Source organism: Gastrolobium bilobum, unplaced genomic scaffold (genome assembly GCF_033153095.1).
Source record: "Gastrolobium bilobum isolate Gb01-03AN ecotype WA unplaced genomic scaffold, APGP_CSIRO_Gbil_v1 utg18452, whole genome shotgun sequence".
Taxonomy (NCBI): Eukaryota; Viridiplantae; Streptophyta; class Magnoliopsida; order Fabales; family Fabaceae; genus Gastrolobium; species Gastrolobium bilobum.
The window spans coordinates 1-22,840 of record NW_026897357.1 but is presented as its reverse complement, the minus strand read 5'-3'; the positions used below and the strand labels follow the sequence as shown (position 1 = coordinate 22,840).

The window sequence follows — 22,840 nt, the reverse complement described above, 5'->3', positions numbered from 1 at the left end:
TTATATGGTGCTATACAGTGATATGTTTGGCTGTTTGGTACTAATGTTTTGTTCATGCAAGATGTGTTATGATGGCCTGTGCACTAATACCAAAGAGGCAACCTGACGAGGACCCTGGGTATTCGTCCGTAAGACCATGGAGAGTAATTGCCATGGCAGGATTGGTATGATGTTTTGAAAGCATGATTATCTTCCAAGCTATGTTTCAAATGTTTTTCCATTCTATTATTGTATATGTTATTATATGACAGTTGCAAGAGTAAGCATCATGGTTTGGAGATTGCTCTAACTGTGAGTCCTTACTGAGACCCCCAATCTCACCCCTCTTTGGGGATCCCCCTTTTAGGTAAAAATGACCAAGTGGGTAAGGGAAGACAAGAGATTGGTACGTCTTGAAGATGATGCTACGCAGTCACTTACGGATAAAATTATTGAGCTTTGTAATGAAGGACGATATGAACAGGCTATGTATATTGTATGGCTTGAATTATTCGGAGGCTACGACTACACTGAATCCTTATGGATTGAGTGATGCACTTTTAATTATGATTGGATGACTGTAATAGATTATGTTACTTATGCTACTTCAGACATTTAACATGTGTTTAAGGTATTATATTTTGGGGGTTTGAACTTAAAGGGCTTTATGTTTTAGGGACTATGCGATTCTGTTGTGAGACCCCTATGATTCGGCCATGCATTGTTATTTAAGGCTAATTAACTAAATTTTTATATAATGGATTAAGAGGTACGAATAGGGCTAAGACTTCACCCTGGTATCCACGATTTATTAGATGGACTTAGGAAAGATATTTAACTTGATGAAATTTTTCATAAAGGACTTAAAGGTCATTGCATGCGTGGCTGGAATTTTAGAATAATAGGAGGACCTAATAATAAAGTTATAGGAGTTAAATTATGAGAGGACTTAGAAATTAATATAGATACGACTCGTGACATAATGCACCCTAGGCATAGGGAGGAAATTGTAGACGCTAAGAACCCATTATTTGATAGTTAAATATGATTGTTAACTTGAAGAATTGAAGAACAAAATTAATCCCCTAGAACAATATAAGTAGACCACGCTTAGAATAAGTCTTCCGCGCTAAGTACGAAGTTAAGCAATGTTAACACCTATGGATTGAGTATATAAATAGGGTGTTACAGAAACGGAAAGAAAAATAAAATCTCTCGGGAGATTTTGACCTGATTGAATTGTCGGTTATAAAAAGGGAGTCATAAACCTAAAGAAAGAACTTTTGCACAGAGAGAGATTGACTGAGACAGAACGCAGAGCAAGCTTCTTCTCCAATTTTTTGGTTTTTATTTATTTATGAATTCTTTTCAATACTTTAAATTGTCAGACATTAATATGTCTGGCTAGTCTTTTTATTATTGTGGTAAGTGTCACAACCCTTGATGTGAACCTCTTGTAGTTTAGTTAATTTTTATATTTAATTATTTCAATTGTATTTATTTTTTCCTTCTCTTCATCTATAATTCTTCTAGAATTGATCACTCTATTAGGATTGCGAGGGTTAGGGTTTTCAATAGGAATATTGAGACTATAGTTCCTGACAAAGGGTAAAATAACAGTTCATGTACGCACTAAGGATAGGCTACATGAATTGCAAACGTGGAAAATTCACTGGTTTAAAGGATTAACTTGAAAAAGGATTTCTAAGGGATTAGGATTCTAATAGGGTTAATAAAGTTAAGATCACTAAGGAATTAGGGCTTAACTAATTAATTGATAGATGGTGAACTGTTTGATCAATGGGTAATTAAATGTAAACATTAATTAATATTACAAGGTGAGGATCAGAAAGGTGTTGGCGTCCTTTACCGCAATAGCTTTTTAAATATTTTTCTCAACCTTAATCTTTTATTCTCAAGTTTTCAAATCATCTTTTGAATTGTTCACAAGTTTTGAATAGTTCTTAATTTTTACAATCACAAACATTCTCAAATCAACTTTTATTCATCCAACAAGAAAGGAATAGTTAAAATAATTTCGGTGCCTCAATCCTCGTGGAGACGATATCTACTTACCCTTTTATTACTTGGTACGATCGGTGCACTTGCCGATTTTACGCAACAAGTTTTTGGCGCCGTTGCCGGGGATTGACCACGCCAATTTTATTTTTAACTTTTGAATTTCTTGATTGGATATTGTTTTTTTACTGATCTTTTTGTTGTAGTTTATGCAGGGTAAAGTAGATCGAGATTCTTTACAGTTTGATCCAGAAATCGAGAAAACTGCAAAGGAAAATCGGAAACGAGCCAAGCAGAGAAAGCAAGAAGAATCTGCAAGTTCCAAGCCACACACAGAACAAGTCATGGCTGCTAATAATCAACCTCCTCCTCCACCTCCTGCAGCAGAGTTGATGGAGTCAATTCTTGCTCTTATGTTCACAAGGCCGAACTCTATTGTTGTCCGGCCACACATAGAGGCCAACAATTTTGATATCAACTCGTCTCTGATTAACTTGGTGGAGAAGAACCCTTTCGGTGGAGAGGATTACGAAGATCCTCACGACTTCATGGACAGATTCCTGAGAATCTGTGACACCACTAAGCATCATGGAGTGTCTAATGATGCAATCAGACTCAGGTTGTTTCCTTTAGTTGTGACCGAAAAAACCCTCAGATGGCTAGATCGACAAGCTCCTAACAGTATCCGAACATGGGATGAACTAGCCGCTAAGTTCTTTGCTGAGCATTTTTCTCGGGAAAAGTACAATAAGTTGGTGAATGAAATCACCAACTTCATTCAGCAACCGGGAAAGACACTCTGTGCAGCCTGGGTTAGATTCCAGGAGTTGATCAGAAAATGCCCTCAATATGACTTCCCTGATGACAAGAAGGTCAGAGTCTTCTACAATGGGATGACACCCGACTCCAGGATGGTTGTCAACGGTGCAGCCGGTGGAACCATAGGAAGGAAGACAATAGCTAAAACTCTAGAACTGATTGATTACATGGCGAGAACCGATAATGCTTCAATGGAAGTTCAGCCAGTTCAACCCAAGAGGGGAATCTTACAACTGGGGAACAATGATGCGTCACTAGCTGAGCAAAAAGTAATCTCTCAACAGCTAGCCAGTCTGAATGCCAAGCTCGACAAGATGCAGATCTCAACATCTAAAGTTAATGTATTTAACTGTGAGTACTGCAAGGAGTCGCATTATACTAATGAGTTCCCTACATTCAATGGAGCTGAACCATTCTAGGTCAACGGAATTTGGTATGATCCAAGGCCACCACAGAATACCCAAAGTTACCAGAGGAATCGGAATGGCGGCCAAGGGAAAAACTTTCAGAGGAGAAATCAAGGTGGAGGTCTGGATTACAACTCCAACAATTATCTGCAACCTCCTCATCTTTCACATAAAGAGCCATCCGAATTGGAGAAAGCGATGATACAACTTTCCAAGATCACTAATGATCACATAAATGAGACAAGAGCCTACCACAAGAATCAAGATGCATCCATCAGAAACTTGGAGACTCAAATAGGCCAACTTTCAAGACAACTTGCTGAGAGGAGTCGAGGAACAATCCCTAGTGATACCATTGTGAATCCAAGGGAGCACTGCAATGCTATCACTACTAAAAGTGAGGAGCTAGAAAAAGAGGAAGTTGAAGCTTCTACAGGAAAGAATGAGCACACTCAAGAAGGCAAAGAAAAACAAAAGAACAACCTCCTGCAGTTTAAAAGAAGCAATGGGATTTCTCACGTTTTGAGAAACTTCCATATCCAGTGAGGCCCAAGCAAAATGAGAAAAGGAAACAATTTTCTAAATTTTTAGATATTTTTAAGAAATTACATATTAATATTCCTTTTGCAGAAGCTCTGGAGCAAATGCCTTCATATGCCAAATTCCTAAAGGAAACATTATCTAAGAAGAGGAAGCTCACATAGGATGAACCGATTACACTAACAGAGGAGTGCAATGCAATCTTAGAGAAAAACATGCCTCCAAAGTTGAAGGATCCAGGAAGCTTCAGTATTCCATGCACCATTGGCAAGACGACTGTAGAGAGAGTCTTATGCGATCTTGGTGCTAGCATTAATGTGATGCCATTAACTCTGATGAAGAAGCTGGGAATTAATGAAGTGAAGCCAACTAGGATGAATGTTCAACTGGCTGACCGCTCAACAAAGCAAGCACATGGTATTGTGGAAGATGTGCTAGTCAAGGTAGACAAATTTCTAATTTTTGTGATTTTGTCATCCTTGACATTGATGAAGATGCCAGTGTGCCTATGATCTTCGGGAGGCCATTCTTAGCAACCTCAAGAGCGTTAATCGATGTACCTAAGGGTGAATTGATAATGCGCGTGGATGGAGAGCAAGCAACATTCAAGGTACTCATAAACGAAGCTCCTCCATTGCTTGCGTCTCAACCTAAGAATCAAGTCAATTACATTGCGGAGAAAAAGGATGAGGAAGGGAACAAGAAGGAAGTTCATCAATGGCATGAAGGAAGCAAGCCAAAGGTGAAGATGGGAAAGCCCAAGAGCAAGGAAAAACATGTGGAAACTAAGTTTAAAGTTCTTGAGAACCCTCCTCCTCATCCACATCCATATGATCATGGAAGGAAACAATACTGGACCAAGAAGACTGGGTCATAAAAGGTAGCGTGCTTCCAACCACCATAAATCACAAGAGGTACGTCAGGCTCGTGACGTTAAACAAGCTCTTCTTGGGAGGCAACCAAGAGTGTTGAGTCAGTCCTTTTCAATTTATTTATTTATTTATTTTTTTATGTTATTTATTTTTTTGATTATGTTTTTACATTCCTGTTTTGTGTGGAGACAGTTGAGATGTTATGATGTTTAGATATCTTTTGATATATGTTGACTTGATGCTTTAACCAGTGTCAGTGTGTTACCTGTGCAGAATTTCTTATTCTTTGCCTAGTTTAGTTTTATTGATGGGGACAACAATGTTCTAAATCTGGGAATTGGGCGCACCACATGCGGTACAGAGAAACCAGACATAAAAGACCTCCAACAGAAAAAATTTCTGAATCAGGGGAGATATCTGAACCTTTTGTCTCATTTTCTGTTGATATTTTTTTTCTGGTTTTGATAGAAGAATTCTCTGAGCAACATACCTGGATATGTGATAGCTACTCATGCAATAAGATGATTAAATCTTAGAGAGCATATAAGATACTGTGTGAGAAGTCATAATGGATAAATGTTTTGAGTAATGCATTGAAGTATAAGAGCTATTATTGCTCGTTTGATTGAATTCTTTGTTGAGAGTTACAGTTGATATGTGATGATAATAGAATTTAGATTCTAGTTTGATTGCACAGCCGTGAGGTTTGAGCCTATACAGTAAATTTTTTTTAGAGAGGCCTCACTGTGATAATACTCTAGAACTTGATCTGTTTCTCTGTAATACATGCATGATCTGAAATGATAAAGGCAATTCTTTCTTGTTAACTACATGGCCAAATTGCTGACCTTAAAAATGTCCATTGCTAGCGCTTTGAGCCTTAGCCTGTTGTTTCTTGTTGAATTTAACCATAAGACTCTTAGCTTAATTCCTATCAACACACCTTGGATGAGATTGAAGCACTAATTATAGATATTCAAGGAACAATTTCACCGAAATAAAGTGATAGTGAAAGCAAAAGCTGGGACCAAAGAGAAAAGAAACAAAATGAAAAGTTGCAAAGCAACAGCAAATCATGAAAAGTTCAAGAAGAAAAAGGAAAAGTATGAATAGAAAGGAAAAGACTAAGTGAAATTGTGTCTGAGTGTGAACAACTGAAAATAAATAGTTGTGTTTCAATCTCATATACAGTAAAAAGTAGCCACTTTCCCAAATATTCCTACCTTAACCTAAGCCAAGTTACAACCCTGCAAAGACCTTTAGATCTAATTGTGCATGTTTTACATGTTCTTCATCTTTAGGAACTTGAGAATAGGATCAAGTTTATGGTAGTCTTATTGAACTGTTGGATTAAGAGTTAAACCCAATACACAAGAGTGACAAGTGCAGTGATTATCCAGGTAAGAAGTGATCAAACTAGATTCTAATTCCTTATGCCAAAAGGATTCTTGAAATTCAACTTTGAATTCACTCATGCATAGCATTATAACTCTGAATTTCTTCAATGTAGAAAATTACAATAGTGACATAAATTCTTCTAACAGAGTTAATCTTTGCTGCCTGATGTTTGATCTTATTTATTGCTGGGGACATTAATATCTAAATCTGGGAATTGTTTGATGTGCCTTCAGCATATAGATATTTCAGCGTAAAAAGAATAAGGATTTGACTGTAATTCAGTGATAAAAAGTATTAATTTTAATGAATTATTGATAATCCATCTTCAGACACACTTTCACGCTGAATTCAATGTTTTTGCAAGAGGAAAGCTTGCAAATGTGAAAATGGTGCTTTATCCACTTTCTCACGCTAATAGCTTGAATTTCACCCTATTAGCGTGAAAACTAAGGAACTATGTTTCTCCACGCCAATAGCATGGATTTGAAGCTAGTTGCGCCAAAACGAAGAGCCTCCACTGTACTCCCACGCCATTAGCGCCAAGTTGACGCCATTAGCGCCAAGTTGACGCCATTAGCGCCAAGTTCATGCTAATGGCGCCAACTCCATGTTAAAGACCACGCCAGACGTGCCACCAAGTGAAGGAGCCACAGCCATTTCACGCTAAAAGCATGGTGTCCACGCGGTTCGCGCCAAGAACCTTACCTCTCCAATTATCGCCCGCGGGAATCGCGCGGATTTGGCGTTGATGGCGCGGGCGTCGTGATTTCAGTATCCGATTGCAAATTTGGACAGAAACGGAAAGAAAACTAAAATCTCTCGGGAGATTTTGACCTGATTGAATTGTCGGATATAAAAAGGGAGTCATAAAACTAAGAAAGAACTTTTGCACAGAGAGAGATTGACGGAGGCAGAACGCAGAGCAAGCTTCTTCTCCAATTTTTTGGTTTTTATTTAATTATGAATTCTTTTCAATACTTTAAATTGTCAGACATGATTATGTCTGGCTAGTCTTTTTATTATTGTGCTAAGGGTCACAACCCTTGATGTGAACCCCTTGTAGTTTAGTTAATTTTTATATTTAATTATTTCAATTGTATTTATTTTATCCTTCTCTTCATCTATAATTCTTCTAGAATTGATCACTCTATTAGGATTGCGAGGGTTAGGGTTTTCAATAGGAATATTGAGACTCTAGTTCCTGACAAAGGGTAAAATAACAATTCTTGTACGCACTAGGGATAGGCTACATGAATTGCAAACGTGGAAAATTCACTGGTTTAAAGGATTAACTTGAAAAAGGATTTCTAAGGGATTAGGATTCTAATAGGGTTAACAAAGTTAAGATCACTAAGGAATTGGGGCTTAACTAATTCATTGATAGATGGTGAACTGTTTGATCAATGGGTAATTAAATGTAAACATTAATTAATATTACAAGGTGGGGATCGGAAAGGTGTTGGCATGCTTTACTGCAATAGCTTTTTAAATATTTTTCTCAACCTTAATCTTTTATTCTCAAGTTTTCAAATCATCTTTTGAATTGTTCACAAGTTTTGAATAGTTCTTAATTTTTACAATCACAAACATTCTAAAATCAACTTTTAATAGTTAAAATAATTTTGGTGCTTCAATCCTCGTGGAGACGATATCTACTTACCCTTATATTACTTGGTACGATCAGCGCACTTGCCGATTTTACGCAACATCATCTTATACCCCTATTGTGGGACAAACTACAAATCTGCAGGCCGTACTGACTACTACTACTGCTGCTATTATTCCTACGGTTGGACGAGTGTACCCTACAAATGTGCAGCATACGGAAAAGGCCTTGAATCTGGTAAAAGGTATAATTTTCATTTCAAATATTGATTTGTCTGTATTGTTTGATTCAGGAGCGACACATTTGTTCGTGGCAGAATATGTGGCTAAGGCGTTAGATTTAAGGGTAACACGAATGATTCCCCCTATGCGTATTAGTGCTACAGGAGAGGTTAGTGATTCATCCTTTATGTGTAAGGAGGTTGGGTTTGTCTATGAAGGCAGGGGTTACACTATTGATTTGATTATCTTGCCCCTGGCCTCTGTTAATTTGATATTGGGTATAGACTGGTTGTCTCAAAATTGTGCAATGATTTATTGTTTCATAAAGAAGATGGTACTATCTCACGAGAAGCCCTCTGTTTGTCCGTCTCCCTATCTGTCTGTCTGTCAAACTGTTAAAGCCTTGAAGGCTGGTGATTTGGGTTATGTACTCTTTGGTGGATTGGTTTGGTGACAAGGAGGAAGATATTTCTAGTATTCCAGTTGTGAATGAGTTTGTTGATGTATTTCCTGATGAGATACCAAAATTTTCCCCTGAGAGAGATTGAATTCTCTATTGATTTATTTCCTGGTGTGAGGACTATCTCTCTGGCTCCATATCGGATGTCGCCACTGAAGTTGGTTGAGTTGAAGAAGCACATTGAAGAACTATCTGCAAAGAACTTTATTAGACCGAGTGTGTTTCCATGGGGAGCAACGGTAATATTTGTAAAAAAGAAGGATGGTAGCATGAGATTGTGCACTGACTACCGACAATTGAATAAGGTCACAATTAAGAACAGGTACTCATTGCCACGTATTGATGATTTTCTGGATCAGTTGAAGGGTGCCTGTGTATTTTCTAAGATTGATCTCCTGTCCGGATACCACCAGATCCGGATTAAGCTGGAGGATGTGCCTAAAACGAAGTTCCGATCCAGATATGAACACTTTGAGTACAAAGTGATTCCTTTTAGGCTTACTAATTCCCCCACGGTGTTCATGGATATATGAATCACATCTTTAAACCGTATTTGGACCAGTTTGTAATTGTGTTCATCGACGATATTCTGATTTATTCCAAGAGTGAAGATGAGCATACAGATCATCTGAGGATGGTGTTACAGGTGTTGAAAGATAAAAAGCTATATGCTAAGCCATCTAAGTGTGAATTCTGGCTATCTGGAGTGTAATTTCTGGGTCATGTTGTTTCTGCTAGTGGCATTGCGGTGGATCCAAGTAAAATTGAAGCGGTAAGTGATTGGGAACGACCTAAGACTGTGACTGAGATCAGGAACTTTCTGGGTCTTGCTGGTTATTATCGCAGGTTTATAGAGCAGTTTTCTGTATGGTATTGTCGTTGACCCGATTGACACGAAAGGACATTCCTTTTGTGTAGACCCTGGAATGTGAGGATTATTTTCTGAAGCTTAAAGAAAAATTGACTACTGCTCCTGTATTGACTCTTCCCGATCCAGAAGGTGAGTTTGAATTATACTGTGATGCTTCCAAGAAAGGTTTGAGGAGTGTTTTGATGCAAGAAATGAGAGTGGTTGCTTATCCGTCTAGGCAGTTAAAGCCTCATGAAGAAAATTATCCGACGCACGACTTGGAGCTTGCTGCTATTGTATTTGCCTTAAAAATCTGGAGGCATTTTCTGTATGGGATGAAATTTGCTGTGTTCAGTGATCACAAAAGCTTGGAATATTTGTTTGATCAGAAAGAGCTGAACATGAGACAACAGAGATTTGTGGAATTCTTAAAAGATTATGATTTTGAGTTGAAATATCATCCGGGTAAAGCTAATGTGGTGGCAGATGCCTTGAGTAGGAAGTCTGTCAGTTTATTTCATATGATGATGTGGGATAATGAAGTGATTGAACAGTTCAGAGATATGAAAATAACGGATTTCTTTGCAGGTAGAATGTGTGACATTGAGTTGACAAGAATTGAGAATGAGTTGCATGAGAAGATTAAAGAAACTCAGATACGGAATGACAGTGTCAAATACATGAAAGGCTAGAGTGGCATATCTGTGAATGAACAGGGGTTATTACTGTATCAGGGCAGGATTGTTGTGCCCAAGGAGCTTGCAGAGGAAATTATGGTTGAGGCCCATAAAGGTCAGTATGTTGTTCACTCAGGTGCTACAAAAATGTACCAAGATATGAAAGTTAAGTTCTGGTGGCCTCGGATGAAAAACACTTATCTTAAAAGTATATTATAGGAAAAGCTTTTTTTAGGCTCTTATTAAATTTTCTTAAATTATATATTTTTTTGAAATGAAAAGCTATAAAAATATAGAGAGAAAATTTTCTTAAAATATGTTCTTTTAATTAACCTAAAATATTTATGTATTTATCAAACAATTTTTAACTTTTTTTAATTTTAACTTATAAGTAATTTTTAACTTAAAAAGGAAAAAATAAAAACAGACTATAAGTAAGAGTTTAATACTCCCTACTCCCTAGCTGCCCAAGACACCACGTGATCCAGCGAGCCCGTTTAATGTGCTCCGAGAGCTTCTGCTCCCATTCAAAAAGTAGAAAAAAATGGATTGAGATGAAATTTAAAAAAAAAGATATAAATGGAAGAAAATTTTTCTTTTTAAGTAAAGGATCATAGAATAGTGTTGTGGTCCTGGACCGCATTAGAAAAATCCATCGAGTTGATGGCCAAAATTCACCATTCTTAAGTGCTAAGTTATTGAGGTATCAAGTCAACGCTGCAAACTCCTTAGTCGAGTCACCTAGCTACCTGTCTACCCTAGAGCCAAATAACATTAATATGTAGTAGTTGGACTGACACCAGTCTTGAATGCACAACAATTGTAATGGAAAACCCACTTTAATAACAATTAAAAGAGGGAAGGAAGTTACATGGGCCCAAGGGTACCCCTTCTCAAATATAAATTGTTAAGACCTTTGGAGATGCCAATATATTTTCTTCTATAAATCTTTGTTTTACTTCGTTTGCATATTCGAATTAGTACATACGACAATGTCGCAATGCCTTTGACATCTCTTTCTGCATCGTCAAAGCTTCGACGACCTGCTTCTCTTCGAACCCTTTAAACAAAGAAAGACATGCAAAATCATACCAATTCATGTCGAATTTGGGATGATTGATGAGGAGAAGGTTGTCGAAGCTATTGTCGATGCAAAAGGAATTGCCAAATACGAACCTCTGATGGTGGGACCCGCTTTGCGACGTTTCCAAAATTTGCTAAATCTCCATAGTTTGTAGACACAGTCGGTCAAGTTTGATTCCATCAGCAAAAATAATTTTTATTTATTTATTTTTTAGTTTTCTTATTTGGATTTTGTGTTAAGAGGTGGAAAAAAAACTAAACTTGGATAGGTTTGGGAGTGCATGACAACCTTCCCAGAATCAATTTTTTTTATTTTTGTTTCCAGGAACAGAAATAGATAGAAAATTCTTTTGGTAAAGTCGGTTTATTTTTTTGTTACTAAATGAACCAGTTTAATTTTAGTGAATTTTTGTTTTATTATTCTCGGGCACAAAATGAGAAACATTTGCCTCTCTCAATCATTCTTCACCTCTACCATCATAGCCACCACCATCATCATCCCGATACGACCACCGCCACTATCGTCGCCACCGTCGTTGTACCACCAGTGTTGTCGTAGCCACCACCACTGCTACCACGATGTCACTACTACCATCACCACCGCCTCCACCCATCACTACCACCATGCCACCATCACCGCCACAGCCACTGCCATCACCGCCACCATTACCACCACTGCCACCATCGTTGCGGCCATTGTTGTCACCACCACCATCGCCACCACTATCACCACTGCTGCCACGGCCATCGCCACCATTACCACCAAAACTGTCGCGACCATTGCCACCACCACCACCACCGCTATTATGATGCCACCACCACCAACACGCCGCCACCACCAACATATAGAAAGGAAAGTGATGTTTTGAAATTTTTTATGTTCAATAGGAATTATTTTTTATTATATTATTTATTGTGCTATAAAAAACAATTCTCATTTTCGGAATAAAATATTTTTTTTCTAGAAACTGTTCAAGGCACGTAAATAAAAAATATATATTTCTTTTCAGAAACAGTACTAAGGAACAAAATAATTGTCTCTCAGACCCTAAGTGTTCTCTGCTTTGGACTTGCCTTCATTACCAGAGCATTGGTCATATCAATTCAACACCAGTTGATCAATGATTACATATTTACATACATACCTATGTTAGCCGTGAACGAACAATAAAATAACAATAATAATCACACTAAGTAGTGGTTTGGCCAAGCTTTCTTCAGCTTCACTTGTTTTTTCAAAGAGAAGCTAAGACAAACACTTCTTACAAACACACTTTAAAAAAGTCATTTCTTTAATGAAAAAATAATAAAAAATAGCTTTGGAAGATAAATTCTTAAGTGGAATTTCCGACTTCTTCAATATGACATTTTTAAAAAAAGGCATCAACTTTATGGGAAAAATATTCTCATTTTAAAATTTTATTTAAAATTTTAACCCAAACCCAACACTTCTCTCATGTCATCTTCCCTTTCCCACTAAAACAAAAAGAACAACCCGGAAAAATATAGGCCCTATTTGATTTCTATTCTCAAAAACAGTTTTTAAATTTTTAAAAGTAAAAAAATCTTTTTGGAAATGATTGTTTTGCGAAATGATTTTCAAAACAATGATTGTTTTTTAGTTTTAAAAACTGAAAAACCAAAACAACCTATGGATGTTCTCCTAAGCAGTTTTCTTTTTTTTCTTTTATTTTTTCACGGTGACATTTTCGTAAATATCAGGATTCATTAATGGCAATTTTATTTTTTTATTTTGGATTACAGAAGAAAGGAAAACAGCAAAACAATTACAGATAAACTATCCTGGGCTCATACAAGCCCTGCAGGTCCTTTAGGAGAACCTCTTTGCAATCAAAAGGGGGAGTATCAACCCATCCAGTTTCCCATCCAGAGGATTTTTCGTGAGATGATTAATGGCAATTTCATAAATATGAAGACTCAAAATAAGTACTTTACGGTGACATTTTTGTAATTCTAAAACTTCATTAATGACAATTTTGTAAATAACTACAACTTATTTATAACTTAAGTTTAACTACACTCAAACAAGTTTTTTGTTTTTTTACTCTCAAAATCAATTTTTAAATTCATATTCAAAACAGTTTTTGAAAAAAAAAAAAAAAACATTTTCAAACATTCCCATAGTTTCGTCCAATGAAGATTTCATGATTGCATACCTTTTGTTTGCATCCTTATGAAATTTAGAATTGGCGTTGCCTTCTAATTTAGAATTGTGATTAAATCAAAGCATGTTTAGTCAACATAATGTGCTTTTAATGGTTCCTCTAGCCATTGCGAACATTCCTGATATGATTGGCATAAAAATAGTATTTTTCTCTTGGTAGGTTACGGGTTCGATTTTTTGGGATGATAATTTGAGGTAAGAAGGTGTTGGAGGAATTATTGGTGAAGCCAATATCTTATCTTGACAAGTCTTGGCTGGTTTAGACTTAGATTGAACCATGAAGTGGGTTGTTAAGGGTAAGTAAAAGAGTTACACTCTAATTAAAAGTTTTGTTTTTTGGCTTAGTGGTAAGTATTCGATTCAACAGAACATGGTTGAATGAGGTTATAGTAAAAAAGTCCTCAAAATATTTATAAAAAAAAAGTCGTCAAAATTATTGAGATTTGTTTCCCATGGTTTTTTTTTTTTTTTTTTTTTTTTATAGTTTTCAGCATATCCTGGTAGACGACCATGTGGGCAAGCACGAGGAGACGATTTTCTCCAAACTTTTAGTTATAGATATTATGTCAAAATTAAATTTTTTTAAATAAATTTTTAAGTCATATATGTAATGTTGTTTATATAAATATGAGTGTTACACTTATCTTTATAATATAAAATTAAAAAAATATTATTAACAAATAAAACAAAAGTTTAATAATTGATATTAATTAAACATAAATTCAAATATTCTTAATATTCTATTGAATTGTTTGTATGGCGGACTATGATCTGTTTCCCTCTTAGGATGAATTATGTCTGTGTAACCACGATCTAGTGAGGTAGAGGTATGAACCTAAGCTCAACTTGGAAGTCACCGTGTATAGTACATAGGCATATAAAGTCCGAGAATCAAAGAGAATTTGTAGGCACAATGGCTCTTGTAGGATATGTTATGACAAAGTAACAGCAAGAAGAATTGGTGCATGGAAAAGTTACTCCTCAATACTAATGAGGGGTTTATATAGAGGGAATTTTGTTCAATGATAAGTGTGATGGAGCCATAACTGTTTATGCTCTTGTGGATCTCATTAGGTGTGTGGCAAACATCACCAACTGATGTATGAGGTGCATGTGCAGGGAAGTAAGATTCGATGTGGATAGGTAACAATGGCGAATTAGAGCTTAGCATTCGATTTTATTACAAATCCATCTCATCCATATTATCTCCATCCGAGCGAGAACCCCTCACAAGTGCTAGTTTCTTCATTTCTTGATGGAAGAAACTATCATACCTGGTCTCGTTCCATTTCTATGGCATTATTGTCTAAAAACAAAACTGGCTTCATTGCTGGAAGCTTACCACCACCTCCAACCATAGATCCTTCATATGCTGCATGGCAACGATGCAACACCCATGTATTGTCATGGATACATCATTCAATTTCTCCATCCATTCTGCAATCGATTCTTCGTATAGATCGGGCAGAAGATGCTTGGAAAGACTTGAAAGAACGCTTTTCACAAGCATACATTTTCAGAATCTTAGACTTGCAAGAAGAAATCTACAAGCTGAGGCAAGGAGACAAAAATATTAGTGATTATTTCACTCACAAGAAAGGTTTATGCGATGAACTAGAAAATTTGAGGCCATTGCCTACTTGTCAATGTGCTATGGCATGTAATTGTCCAGCTCTACTTGAGATATGAGTTAGAAGAGATCAGGACCATACAATCAGATTCTTGAAGGGGCTGAATGAGCAGTATGCTCCAGTTCGCTCGCAAATCATGTTGATAAACCCTCTGCCTGATGTCAATAAAGTATGTTCAATGTTAGCTCAACCGGAGCGTGAGTTTCATTTGAATCTTTCTGTTGATGATATTCCAAAGGCCTTTACTAGTGAATCAGATGAAAATAGAAGAAATTATTCATCACGAAGAGGCATAAGACGTTTTCACAATAGAGGAGGAAGAGGTAGAGGATGAGATTCAAGGTTATGTACTCATTGTAAAATGAGTAATCATACTATAGAAACCTGCTACTTTAAGCATGGTTTCCCTCCTGGATACAAAATGAGGAATGACCAAGATGATAATAATGCAACACGAGCTAATTGTGCAGAAAAGAGTATAGATATTTTAGCTGTGAATTTGTCTACTCAACAGTTTCATGATCTTGTTCACGCTTTGCAGTTTTTCATAGATCCTCTTTGTTCAAATCTTGTGTCCACACCATTTGGTCATGCTAATCTTGTATCCGCATCTGCATTAAGTGAAGAATCAAACAAATTTGGTACAGGTAATCAGTTGTGTTGGATTCTTGATACTGGCGCAACTGATCACATTACTTCATACATCTCTTGTCTTACTTCTCTTCAAAAAATCAACTGTGCATCCATAAATTGACCAGATGGTTCTAGAGTTACTGCATCATATGCAGGTAACGTCTATTTTTTTGATGATCTCATTTTATTTGATGTGTTGTGTGTTCCTAATTTCTGTGTGAACCTCGTATTAGTGAACAAATTAATTCATACCTTGCAGTGCTATCTCATTTTCACTAACTCTTTCTGTTTTATAAAATAGGAGAGTACCAAGAAGATTGGTACAACTAGACAACATGGAGGCCTATTTTCTCTGGATGTTGATGAACCCTTAGTTCATCATGGTTTTTAGCAGGAATTAGGATCAAATTCTGTGATTAAATGATGAAAAACAAGGTTAATGTCCTAAGATGTCCTCAATTACAAGTTCAAGAGCTTTATTGGAAATTTGTATGATTCTTGTAGGAAAAGCAAGCTTGAAAGACAACTGGAGAAGGAAGAAGATTCTGGAGCTCAAGAGGAGAAAAATTGCCTAAGTGTTGAGCGCTAAAACGTCCACACTGAGCGTTTTAGCGCCCTGTTACAGGAAGAGGCCAAAACTTGCTGGTGTTGAGCGCTAAAACGTCCACACTGAGCGTTTTAGCGCCCTGTTACAGGAAGAGGCCAAAACTTGCTGGTGATGAGCGCTAAAACGTCCACACAGAGCGTTTTAGCGCGCTGCTACACTAAGAAGATGGAAAATTGCTGGTCTTGGGCGCTAAAACGGCCTGCAATATGCGTTTTAGCGCCCTAAAGTGGAAAAAGATTCTGGTCTTCACCGCTAAAACGTCCAAATCAAACGTTTTAGCGTTGGAGTCAGTTAAAGTTAGTTGAGCATTCACCAAGTTTGGACGCTAAAACGGTCATTCCTTAACGTTTTAGCGTTGAAATCAGTTAAAAGCAGTTGAGCATACGTAAAGCATGGACGCTAAAACGGCCACTTATGGACGTTTTAGCGCCCACATCAGTTTTCTGTTTTTAATTGTAACACTATATAAGGCAAAGCCTTGACACTTAGATCAGAATCTGGGGGATCTGAACTCTCTCTCTCTCTTAAACTTAGTCTGACTTCTCTCTAAATTCTATTAGTTTTTGTATTAGGATTTCCTTGTAATAGTTTGGAGATTGAAGACTTTCAACATGGAAATGAAGTTTGTTTCTTCTTCTCTTATTTATTCCTTAGTCATGTCTGAGTAGAGTCTTTATAGTCTGAATGCAATGGAACTCCAAGATAATATTATGTTGATTTGATTAATATGATGAAGTATTTTTCATGTGTTGATTTGAGATTTTCTGAGTTAATTATTTCTATCAAAGAAGTAGTATAGAACAGGGATGTTTATATGACTTCTGTATTTGATAATCTCAACATCAGAATTCTAGTACTCAAGGGATTGATGCTAGAATTCTGATGTAATCTTAAAACCTTAATATTTCATGTATGTATTAAGAAAGAGATCACCAAGGGATTGGGGTTTCTGATTAATGTATCTATCAGGGTAGTAAGGGATTACATCTTGATGATAAGTAAAAGGTTGATTAACATCACATGGAAAGGAATTCATCATATGATCAATTTTTATATGGGTTATCATGGAGGAAAGTTGTTTTCTGACTACTTGTTGTTTTTATTAATTCCTAATCCATATTTACTTTGTGTCAAATTACTTACAATCAATTTTCTGGTGACAAATTATTCATGATTTTTACAAACTCTTATTTGATTCAAATTAGTTTTCTATGGTATATTGGTGTTTGAACACAATTCCTCGTGGGAACGATCTTTACTCATCATTTTATTACTTGTACGACTAGTGCACTTGCTAAACGTCCAACAAGTTTTTGGCGCCGTTGCCGGGGAATTTGTTTTTCAACACTAACTGATACTATAGAATTCTGAGATTGAATCCTTTTATTTTCAGTATTTTAGTTTATGTTAAGTTTCTGGTCAATTTTGATTCTGGTACATGCGAGGTACACTTGATCCAAATTTGTTGTTGTATGATCCAGAATTAGAAAGGACATTGAGGAAGCACAAAAGGGCAGCCAGGCAAAGGAGACAGTTGCAAGAAATTGGTGAATCAAGTACGGTTAATCAGGAAGATATAATGGCAGAGAATCACAGACCACCACCACCACAGAGGACACTGGGAGAGTACATGACTCCTGCAGTGATTCCTCCAATTGGGAGTGTTGTGCGCCCAACAGTGGAGCCCAACAACTTTGAATTGAAGCCTGCTTTGATACATTTGGTGCAGAAGGATCAGTTTGCTGGAACCAGTGCGGAGGACCCTTACTTGCACATAGAGAACTTCCTATTGTTGAGTGATACTGTGAAGATAAATGGTGTCACAAGAGATGCAATTCTGTTGAGACTATTCACTCATTCACTGACGGATGATGCAAGGAGATGGCTGCAATCATTGCCACAAGGAAGTATAACAACTTGGGATGATTTGCAAACCAAGTTCTTGCAAAGGTTTTTCTCAGCATCCAAGAGGGCCAAGTTGAAGGATGAAATTACAAGCTTTAAGCAGAAAGAGTCAGAATCTATTTATGAGGCTTGGGAGAGATTCAAGACTTTGTTGAGGAAATGTCCACAGCATGGAATTGAGGCATGGCAACAAGCAGCAATCTTCCTGCAAGGAATGACCACTAACACTAGAACCTTGGTGCATGCCACTGCTGGTGGATCATTGACTACCAAGACCCCTCAAGAAGCCTTGGATATCTTTGAGTCATTAGCATCTCAAGAATTTGATAATGCTCCAGTGGCTGACAGAAGGACAGGAATTATCAGGTTGGATGGGTATGATGCTCTGTTGGCAAGGAATGATCAACTGATGCAGACACAGAGACAACAACAGCAACAATTAGATACCCTTATTAAGCAACTCTCTTCACAAAAGGTAGCTTCTGTGGAAACAAAGAGTGTATGTGCTATCTGTGGCAAGGGCCATGTGACAGAGGAGTGTGATTATGGGGGATCATCAGAACAAGCAGAGGTGAATGGAGTGTGGTATGATCAGAATAATCAAAGGAACTACAACAATCAGGGAAAGAATGTTTATATGCCACCATGGAAAAACAAGAATCAACACCCAGGATTCAGCTATAGTTCCAACCATCAATTGAATCCACCATTACATCCTCCACCACCACATATGAAGGAGCAGTCAAGTGATCCTGCTGCATGGGAGAAAGCGTTTGCTCAGTTATCTAAGACAACTCAGGATTATATTCAGGGTTCTACTTCATTCAGGGAAGAGACAACTGCATTCATGCAGGAGACCAGAACTTCTTTCAGAAATCAGGAAGCATCAATCAGAAATTTGGAGACCCAGATTGGTCAATTATCAAGACAGATATCAGAGAGACCACAAGGGAAATTTCCAAGTGATACACTGGTGAATCCTAAGGAGCACTGTAAAGCAATTATGACAAGAAGTGGGTTGGTACTTCAACCAGGGAAAAAGAAGGTGGAAAATAAAAAGAATGAAGAAGAGGTTGTGGTTGAAGATGTAGTCTCTGATGATGAAGGAGAGAAAATGAGAAATGAGAAAAGTGAGAAGGAAGTAGTTGTTAGAGATGTTATAGTTGGAGTTGACAAAGAAGAGGAAGGGAAGGACAATAAGAATGAAGGAGAGGTAGAAGTTGGTAAAAATGCTTCCCCACAAAAGATGATGAAGTGGGAAAAGAAGAAGATGGCTGACAAGAAAGAACAGCCAGTTAGTTTATCTCCCTATGCTAAAGTTCCCTACCCTCAGAGGTTGAAGCAAGAGATTCAGAAACAGCACTATGCAAGATTTCTGGATATCTTCAAAAATTTACAAATTAACATACCATTTTCTGAAGCACTGGAAAATATGCCTCACTATGCAAAATTCATGAAGGATCTTCTTACTAAGAAGAGGAAATTAACTGATGGTGAGACAGTGGCCCTAACAGCAGAGTGTAGTGCCCTAATCCAGAAGAAGCTTCCAACAAAAATGAAAGATCCAGGAAGCTTCAGTATCTCTATTGCTATAGGAGATGTGGAGGTGGGAAAGGCATTGTGTGATTTGGGAGCCAGTATAAACTTGATGCCGTTGACAGTATGTAGAGCTTTGGGAATTAACACTTTGAAGGAGACCAATCTTATTCTGCATCTTGCAGATAGATCTATCAAGAGGCCTGAAGGTGTGGTTGAAGATGTCTTGGTCAAGGTAGACAAGTTTATTTTTCCAGTGGATTTTGTGATTCTTGACATGGAGGAAGAGGATACAGAAAGTCCTTTATTGTTAGGAAGACCCTTTTTAGCAACTGCAAGATCTTTGATAGATGTTGAACAAGGAAAGTTGTTGCTAAGGGTGGATGAGGAAACAGTCACAATTGATGTATTTGAAACCATCAAGCATCCTGTTGATGTGGAGGATTGTTTTAGATTGGATGTGATACAGGAGGTTGTGGAAGAAGTGAATAAAAAAGAAGAATTCCCAGTTGAGGAACAAAGATCAGAAGAAGAGACAGGTACAGAGGATTACCAAGAAGAGCCAGAAGTGGAAGAGCTTGAGAAGAAGATTGATGACATTCCAAAAGGAGCACCTAAGGTAGAACTTAAAGAATTACCTTCACATTTGAAGTATGTGTTCCTTGGGGATGATCAAACATATCCAGCAATCATTAATGCAATGTTGTCTGATGAGGAAGAAGGGAAGTTGATTAAGGTACTCAAGAAGAATAAAATGGCTATTGGATGGCAGTTTTCAGATCTTAAGGGTATTAATCCTTCCTTTTGCACTCACAAAATATTGATGGAAGAAGAGGTCAAACCAGTAAGGCAACCACAGAGGAGACTCAACCCCACTATGAAGGAAGTAGTGAGGAAGGAGGTGGTGAAGTTGCTTGATGCTGGGATGATTTACCCAATTTCAGACAGTGCTTGGGTGAGTCCTGTGCAGACCGTGCCCAAGAAAGGGGGGATGACTGTGGTGAAAAATGAGAACAATGAGTTGATTCCCACAAGGACAATCACTGGCTGGAGAATGTGCATTGATTACCGGAGGCTGAATAAGGCAACCAGGAAGGATCATTTTCCACTTCCTTTCTTGGATCAGATGCTAGAGAGGTTGGCAGGACATGCTTTCTATTGCTTCTTGGACGGTTATTCAGGGTACAATCAGATAGCTGTGGCACCAGAGGATCAGGAGAAGACTGCTTTTACATGTCCATATGGAATATTCGCATACCGGAGGATGCCTTTCGGTTTATGCAATGCTCCTGCCACATTTCAAAGGTGCATGCTTTCCATTTTTTCTGATATGATAGAAGAATGCATTGAAATTTTTATGGATGATTTTTCTGTATTTGGTTCTGATTTTGATGTATGTCTAGGGAATTTAGATTCTGTTTTGAAAAGATGTCAAGACTGTAATTTGGTTTTGAACTGGGAGAAGTGTCACTTTATGGTGACAGAAGGTATAGTTCTTGGACACAAGGTGTCTAGGAATGGAATTGAGGTGGACAGGGCAAAAATTTCTGTGATAGAGAAACTTCCTCCACCTGTAAATGTTAAGGGTGTGAGGAGTTTTCTTGGTCATGCAGGATTTTATAGGCGGTTCATAAAAGATTTTTCAAAAATTGCTAAGCCCTTATGCAAGTTATTAGTTAAGGACCAAGAATTCCTGTTTGATGATGAATGTTTGCATGCATTTCATGTTTTAAAAGAAAAGTTGACCACTGCACAATTATGCTACTACAGAAAAAGAATTACTGGCTATTGTGTATGCATTTGACAAATTCAGGCCATATCTGTTAGGATCAAAAGTTATTGTTTACACTGACCATGCAGCTTTAAAGTATTTGTTAAGCAAGCAGGATGCTAAACCCAGATTGCTCCGCTGGTTGTTACTGTTGCAAGAGTTTGAGGTAGAAATCAAGGACAAAAAGGGAGTTGAAAATTTGGTGGCTGATAACTATCCAGGATTACAGAAAAAGAGCTTCAGAGAAGGACCGGAAGTAGTGATCAGAGAAGAGTTTCCTGATGAACATGTTTTGGCAATATGTGCTGTAACAGAGATGGTTGGGGATAAAGTCTTATCTATCAGTACCCCACCATGGTTTGCTGATTTTGCCAATAATAAAGCTGCTGGATAGATGCCTAAGGATTTAACATGGCAACAGAGGAAGAAATTTCTGCATGATGTTAAGAGGTATATTTAGGATGAGCCATATCTTTTCTATAGATGTTCAGATAGTGTGATCCGACAGTGTATTCCAGAGGAAGAACAGAAGGATGTGTTGTGGCATTGTCATGGTTCTGCATATGGTGGACATTTTGCAGGTGAGAGAACTGCAGCAAAAGTATTGATGAGTGGCTTCTACTGGCCCACTTTATACAAGGATGCAAAGAATTTTGTGGAGGCATGTGACAACTGTCAGAGAACTGGAAATATTTCTAGGCGACATGAAATGCCGTTGAACAATATCCAGGAAGTGGAAATCTTTGATGTTTGGGGTATGGATTTTATGGGACCTTTCCCTTCTTCTTACTCTAACAAGTACATATTGGTGGCAGTTGATTATGTTTCCAAATGGGTTGAGGCCATAGCTACACCAACCAATGATTCCAGGGTGGTGATTGCTTTTCTGAGAAAGAATATATTTTCAAGATTTGGAGTCCCTAGAGCTATCATTAGTGATGGGGGCACTCATTTTGATAATAGGATGGTGGAGTATGCCTTGGCTAAGTATGGAGTGAGGCACAAAATAAGCACTCCATATCACCCACAGACTTGTGGTCAGGTTGAGATTTCCAACAGGGAATTGAAGAGAATATTGGAGAAGACTGTTGGGAATGCTAGGACCCAGTGGTCCAAGAAACTTGATGACACCTTATGGGCATATAGGACCGCTTTCAAAACTCCTATTGGGATGTCTCCATTTCAGTTGCTGTTTGGAAAAGCATGCCATTTGCCAGTTGGATTGGAGCACAAGGCTTTGTGGGCTGTGAGATATCTGAATTTTGATTCCAAAGCAGCGGGACAGAAAAGATTATTACAACTGGATGAATTGGATGAGTTTCATTTGTCTGCTTATGAAAGTGCCAGTTTGTATAAGGAAAAGACAAAGCTATGGCATGATAGGAAGATCACACCTAGAGACTTCAAGGTGGGGGATCAAGTACTTCTGTTCAATTCCAGGTTGAAGTTGTTTCCAGGGAAGTTAAAGTCTAGATGGTCTGGACCGTTTGTGGTAAAAGATATGAAACCGTATGGGGCTGTAGAAATCAGTTCTTTGGATTCGGACAGAAGTTTTACAGTCAATGATCAACGATTGAAGTTATATGTTGGAAGTGCTGTGGATAGGCAACTACTGACAGTTGCTCTATTAGAGGTAAAATA

At 37.6% G+C, this 22,840-nt stretch overlaps 2 non-coding genes across 2 annotated transcripts; both read right to left on the bottom strand.

Annotated features, from left to right (window-relative positions):
• Positions 1–2,747: 2,747 nt before the first annotated feature.
• Positions 2,748–2,854, bottom strand: LOC133306216 (small nucleolar RNA R71). The gene has a single exon (XR_009750858.1). It is a non-coding gene; the product is annotated as a small nucleolar RNA R71 (small nucleolar RNA).
• Positions 2,855–17,962: 15,108 nt separating this feature from the next.
• Positions 17,963–18,069, bottom strand: LOC133306215 (small nucleolar RNA R71). The gene has a single exon (XR_009750857.1). It is a non-coding gene; the product is annotated as a small nucleolar RNA R71 (small nucleolar RNA).
• Positions 18,070–22,840: the final 4,771 nt, after the last annotated feature.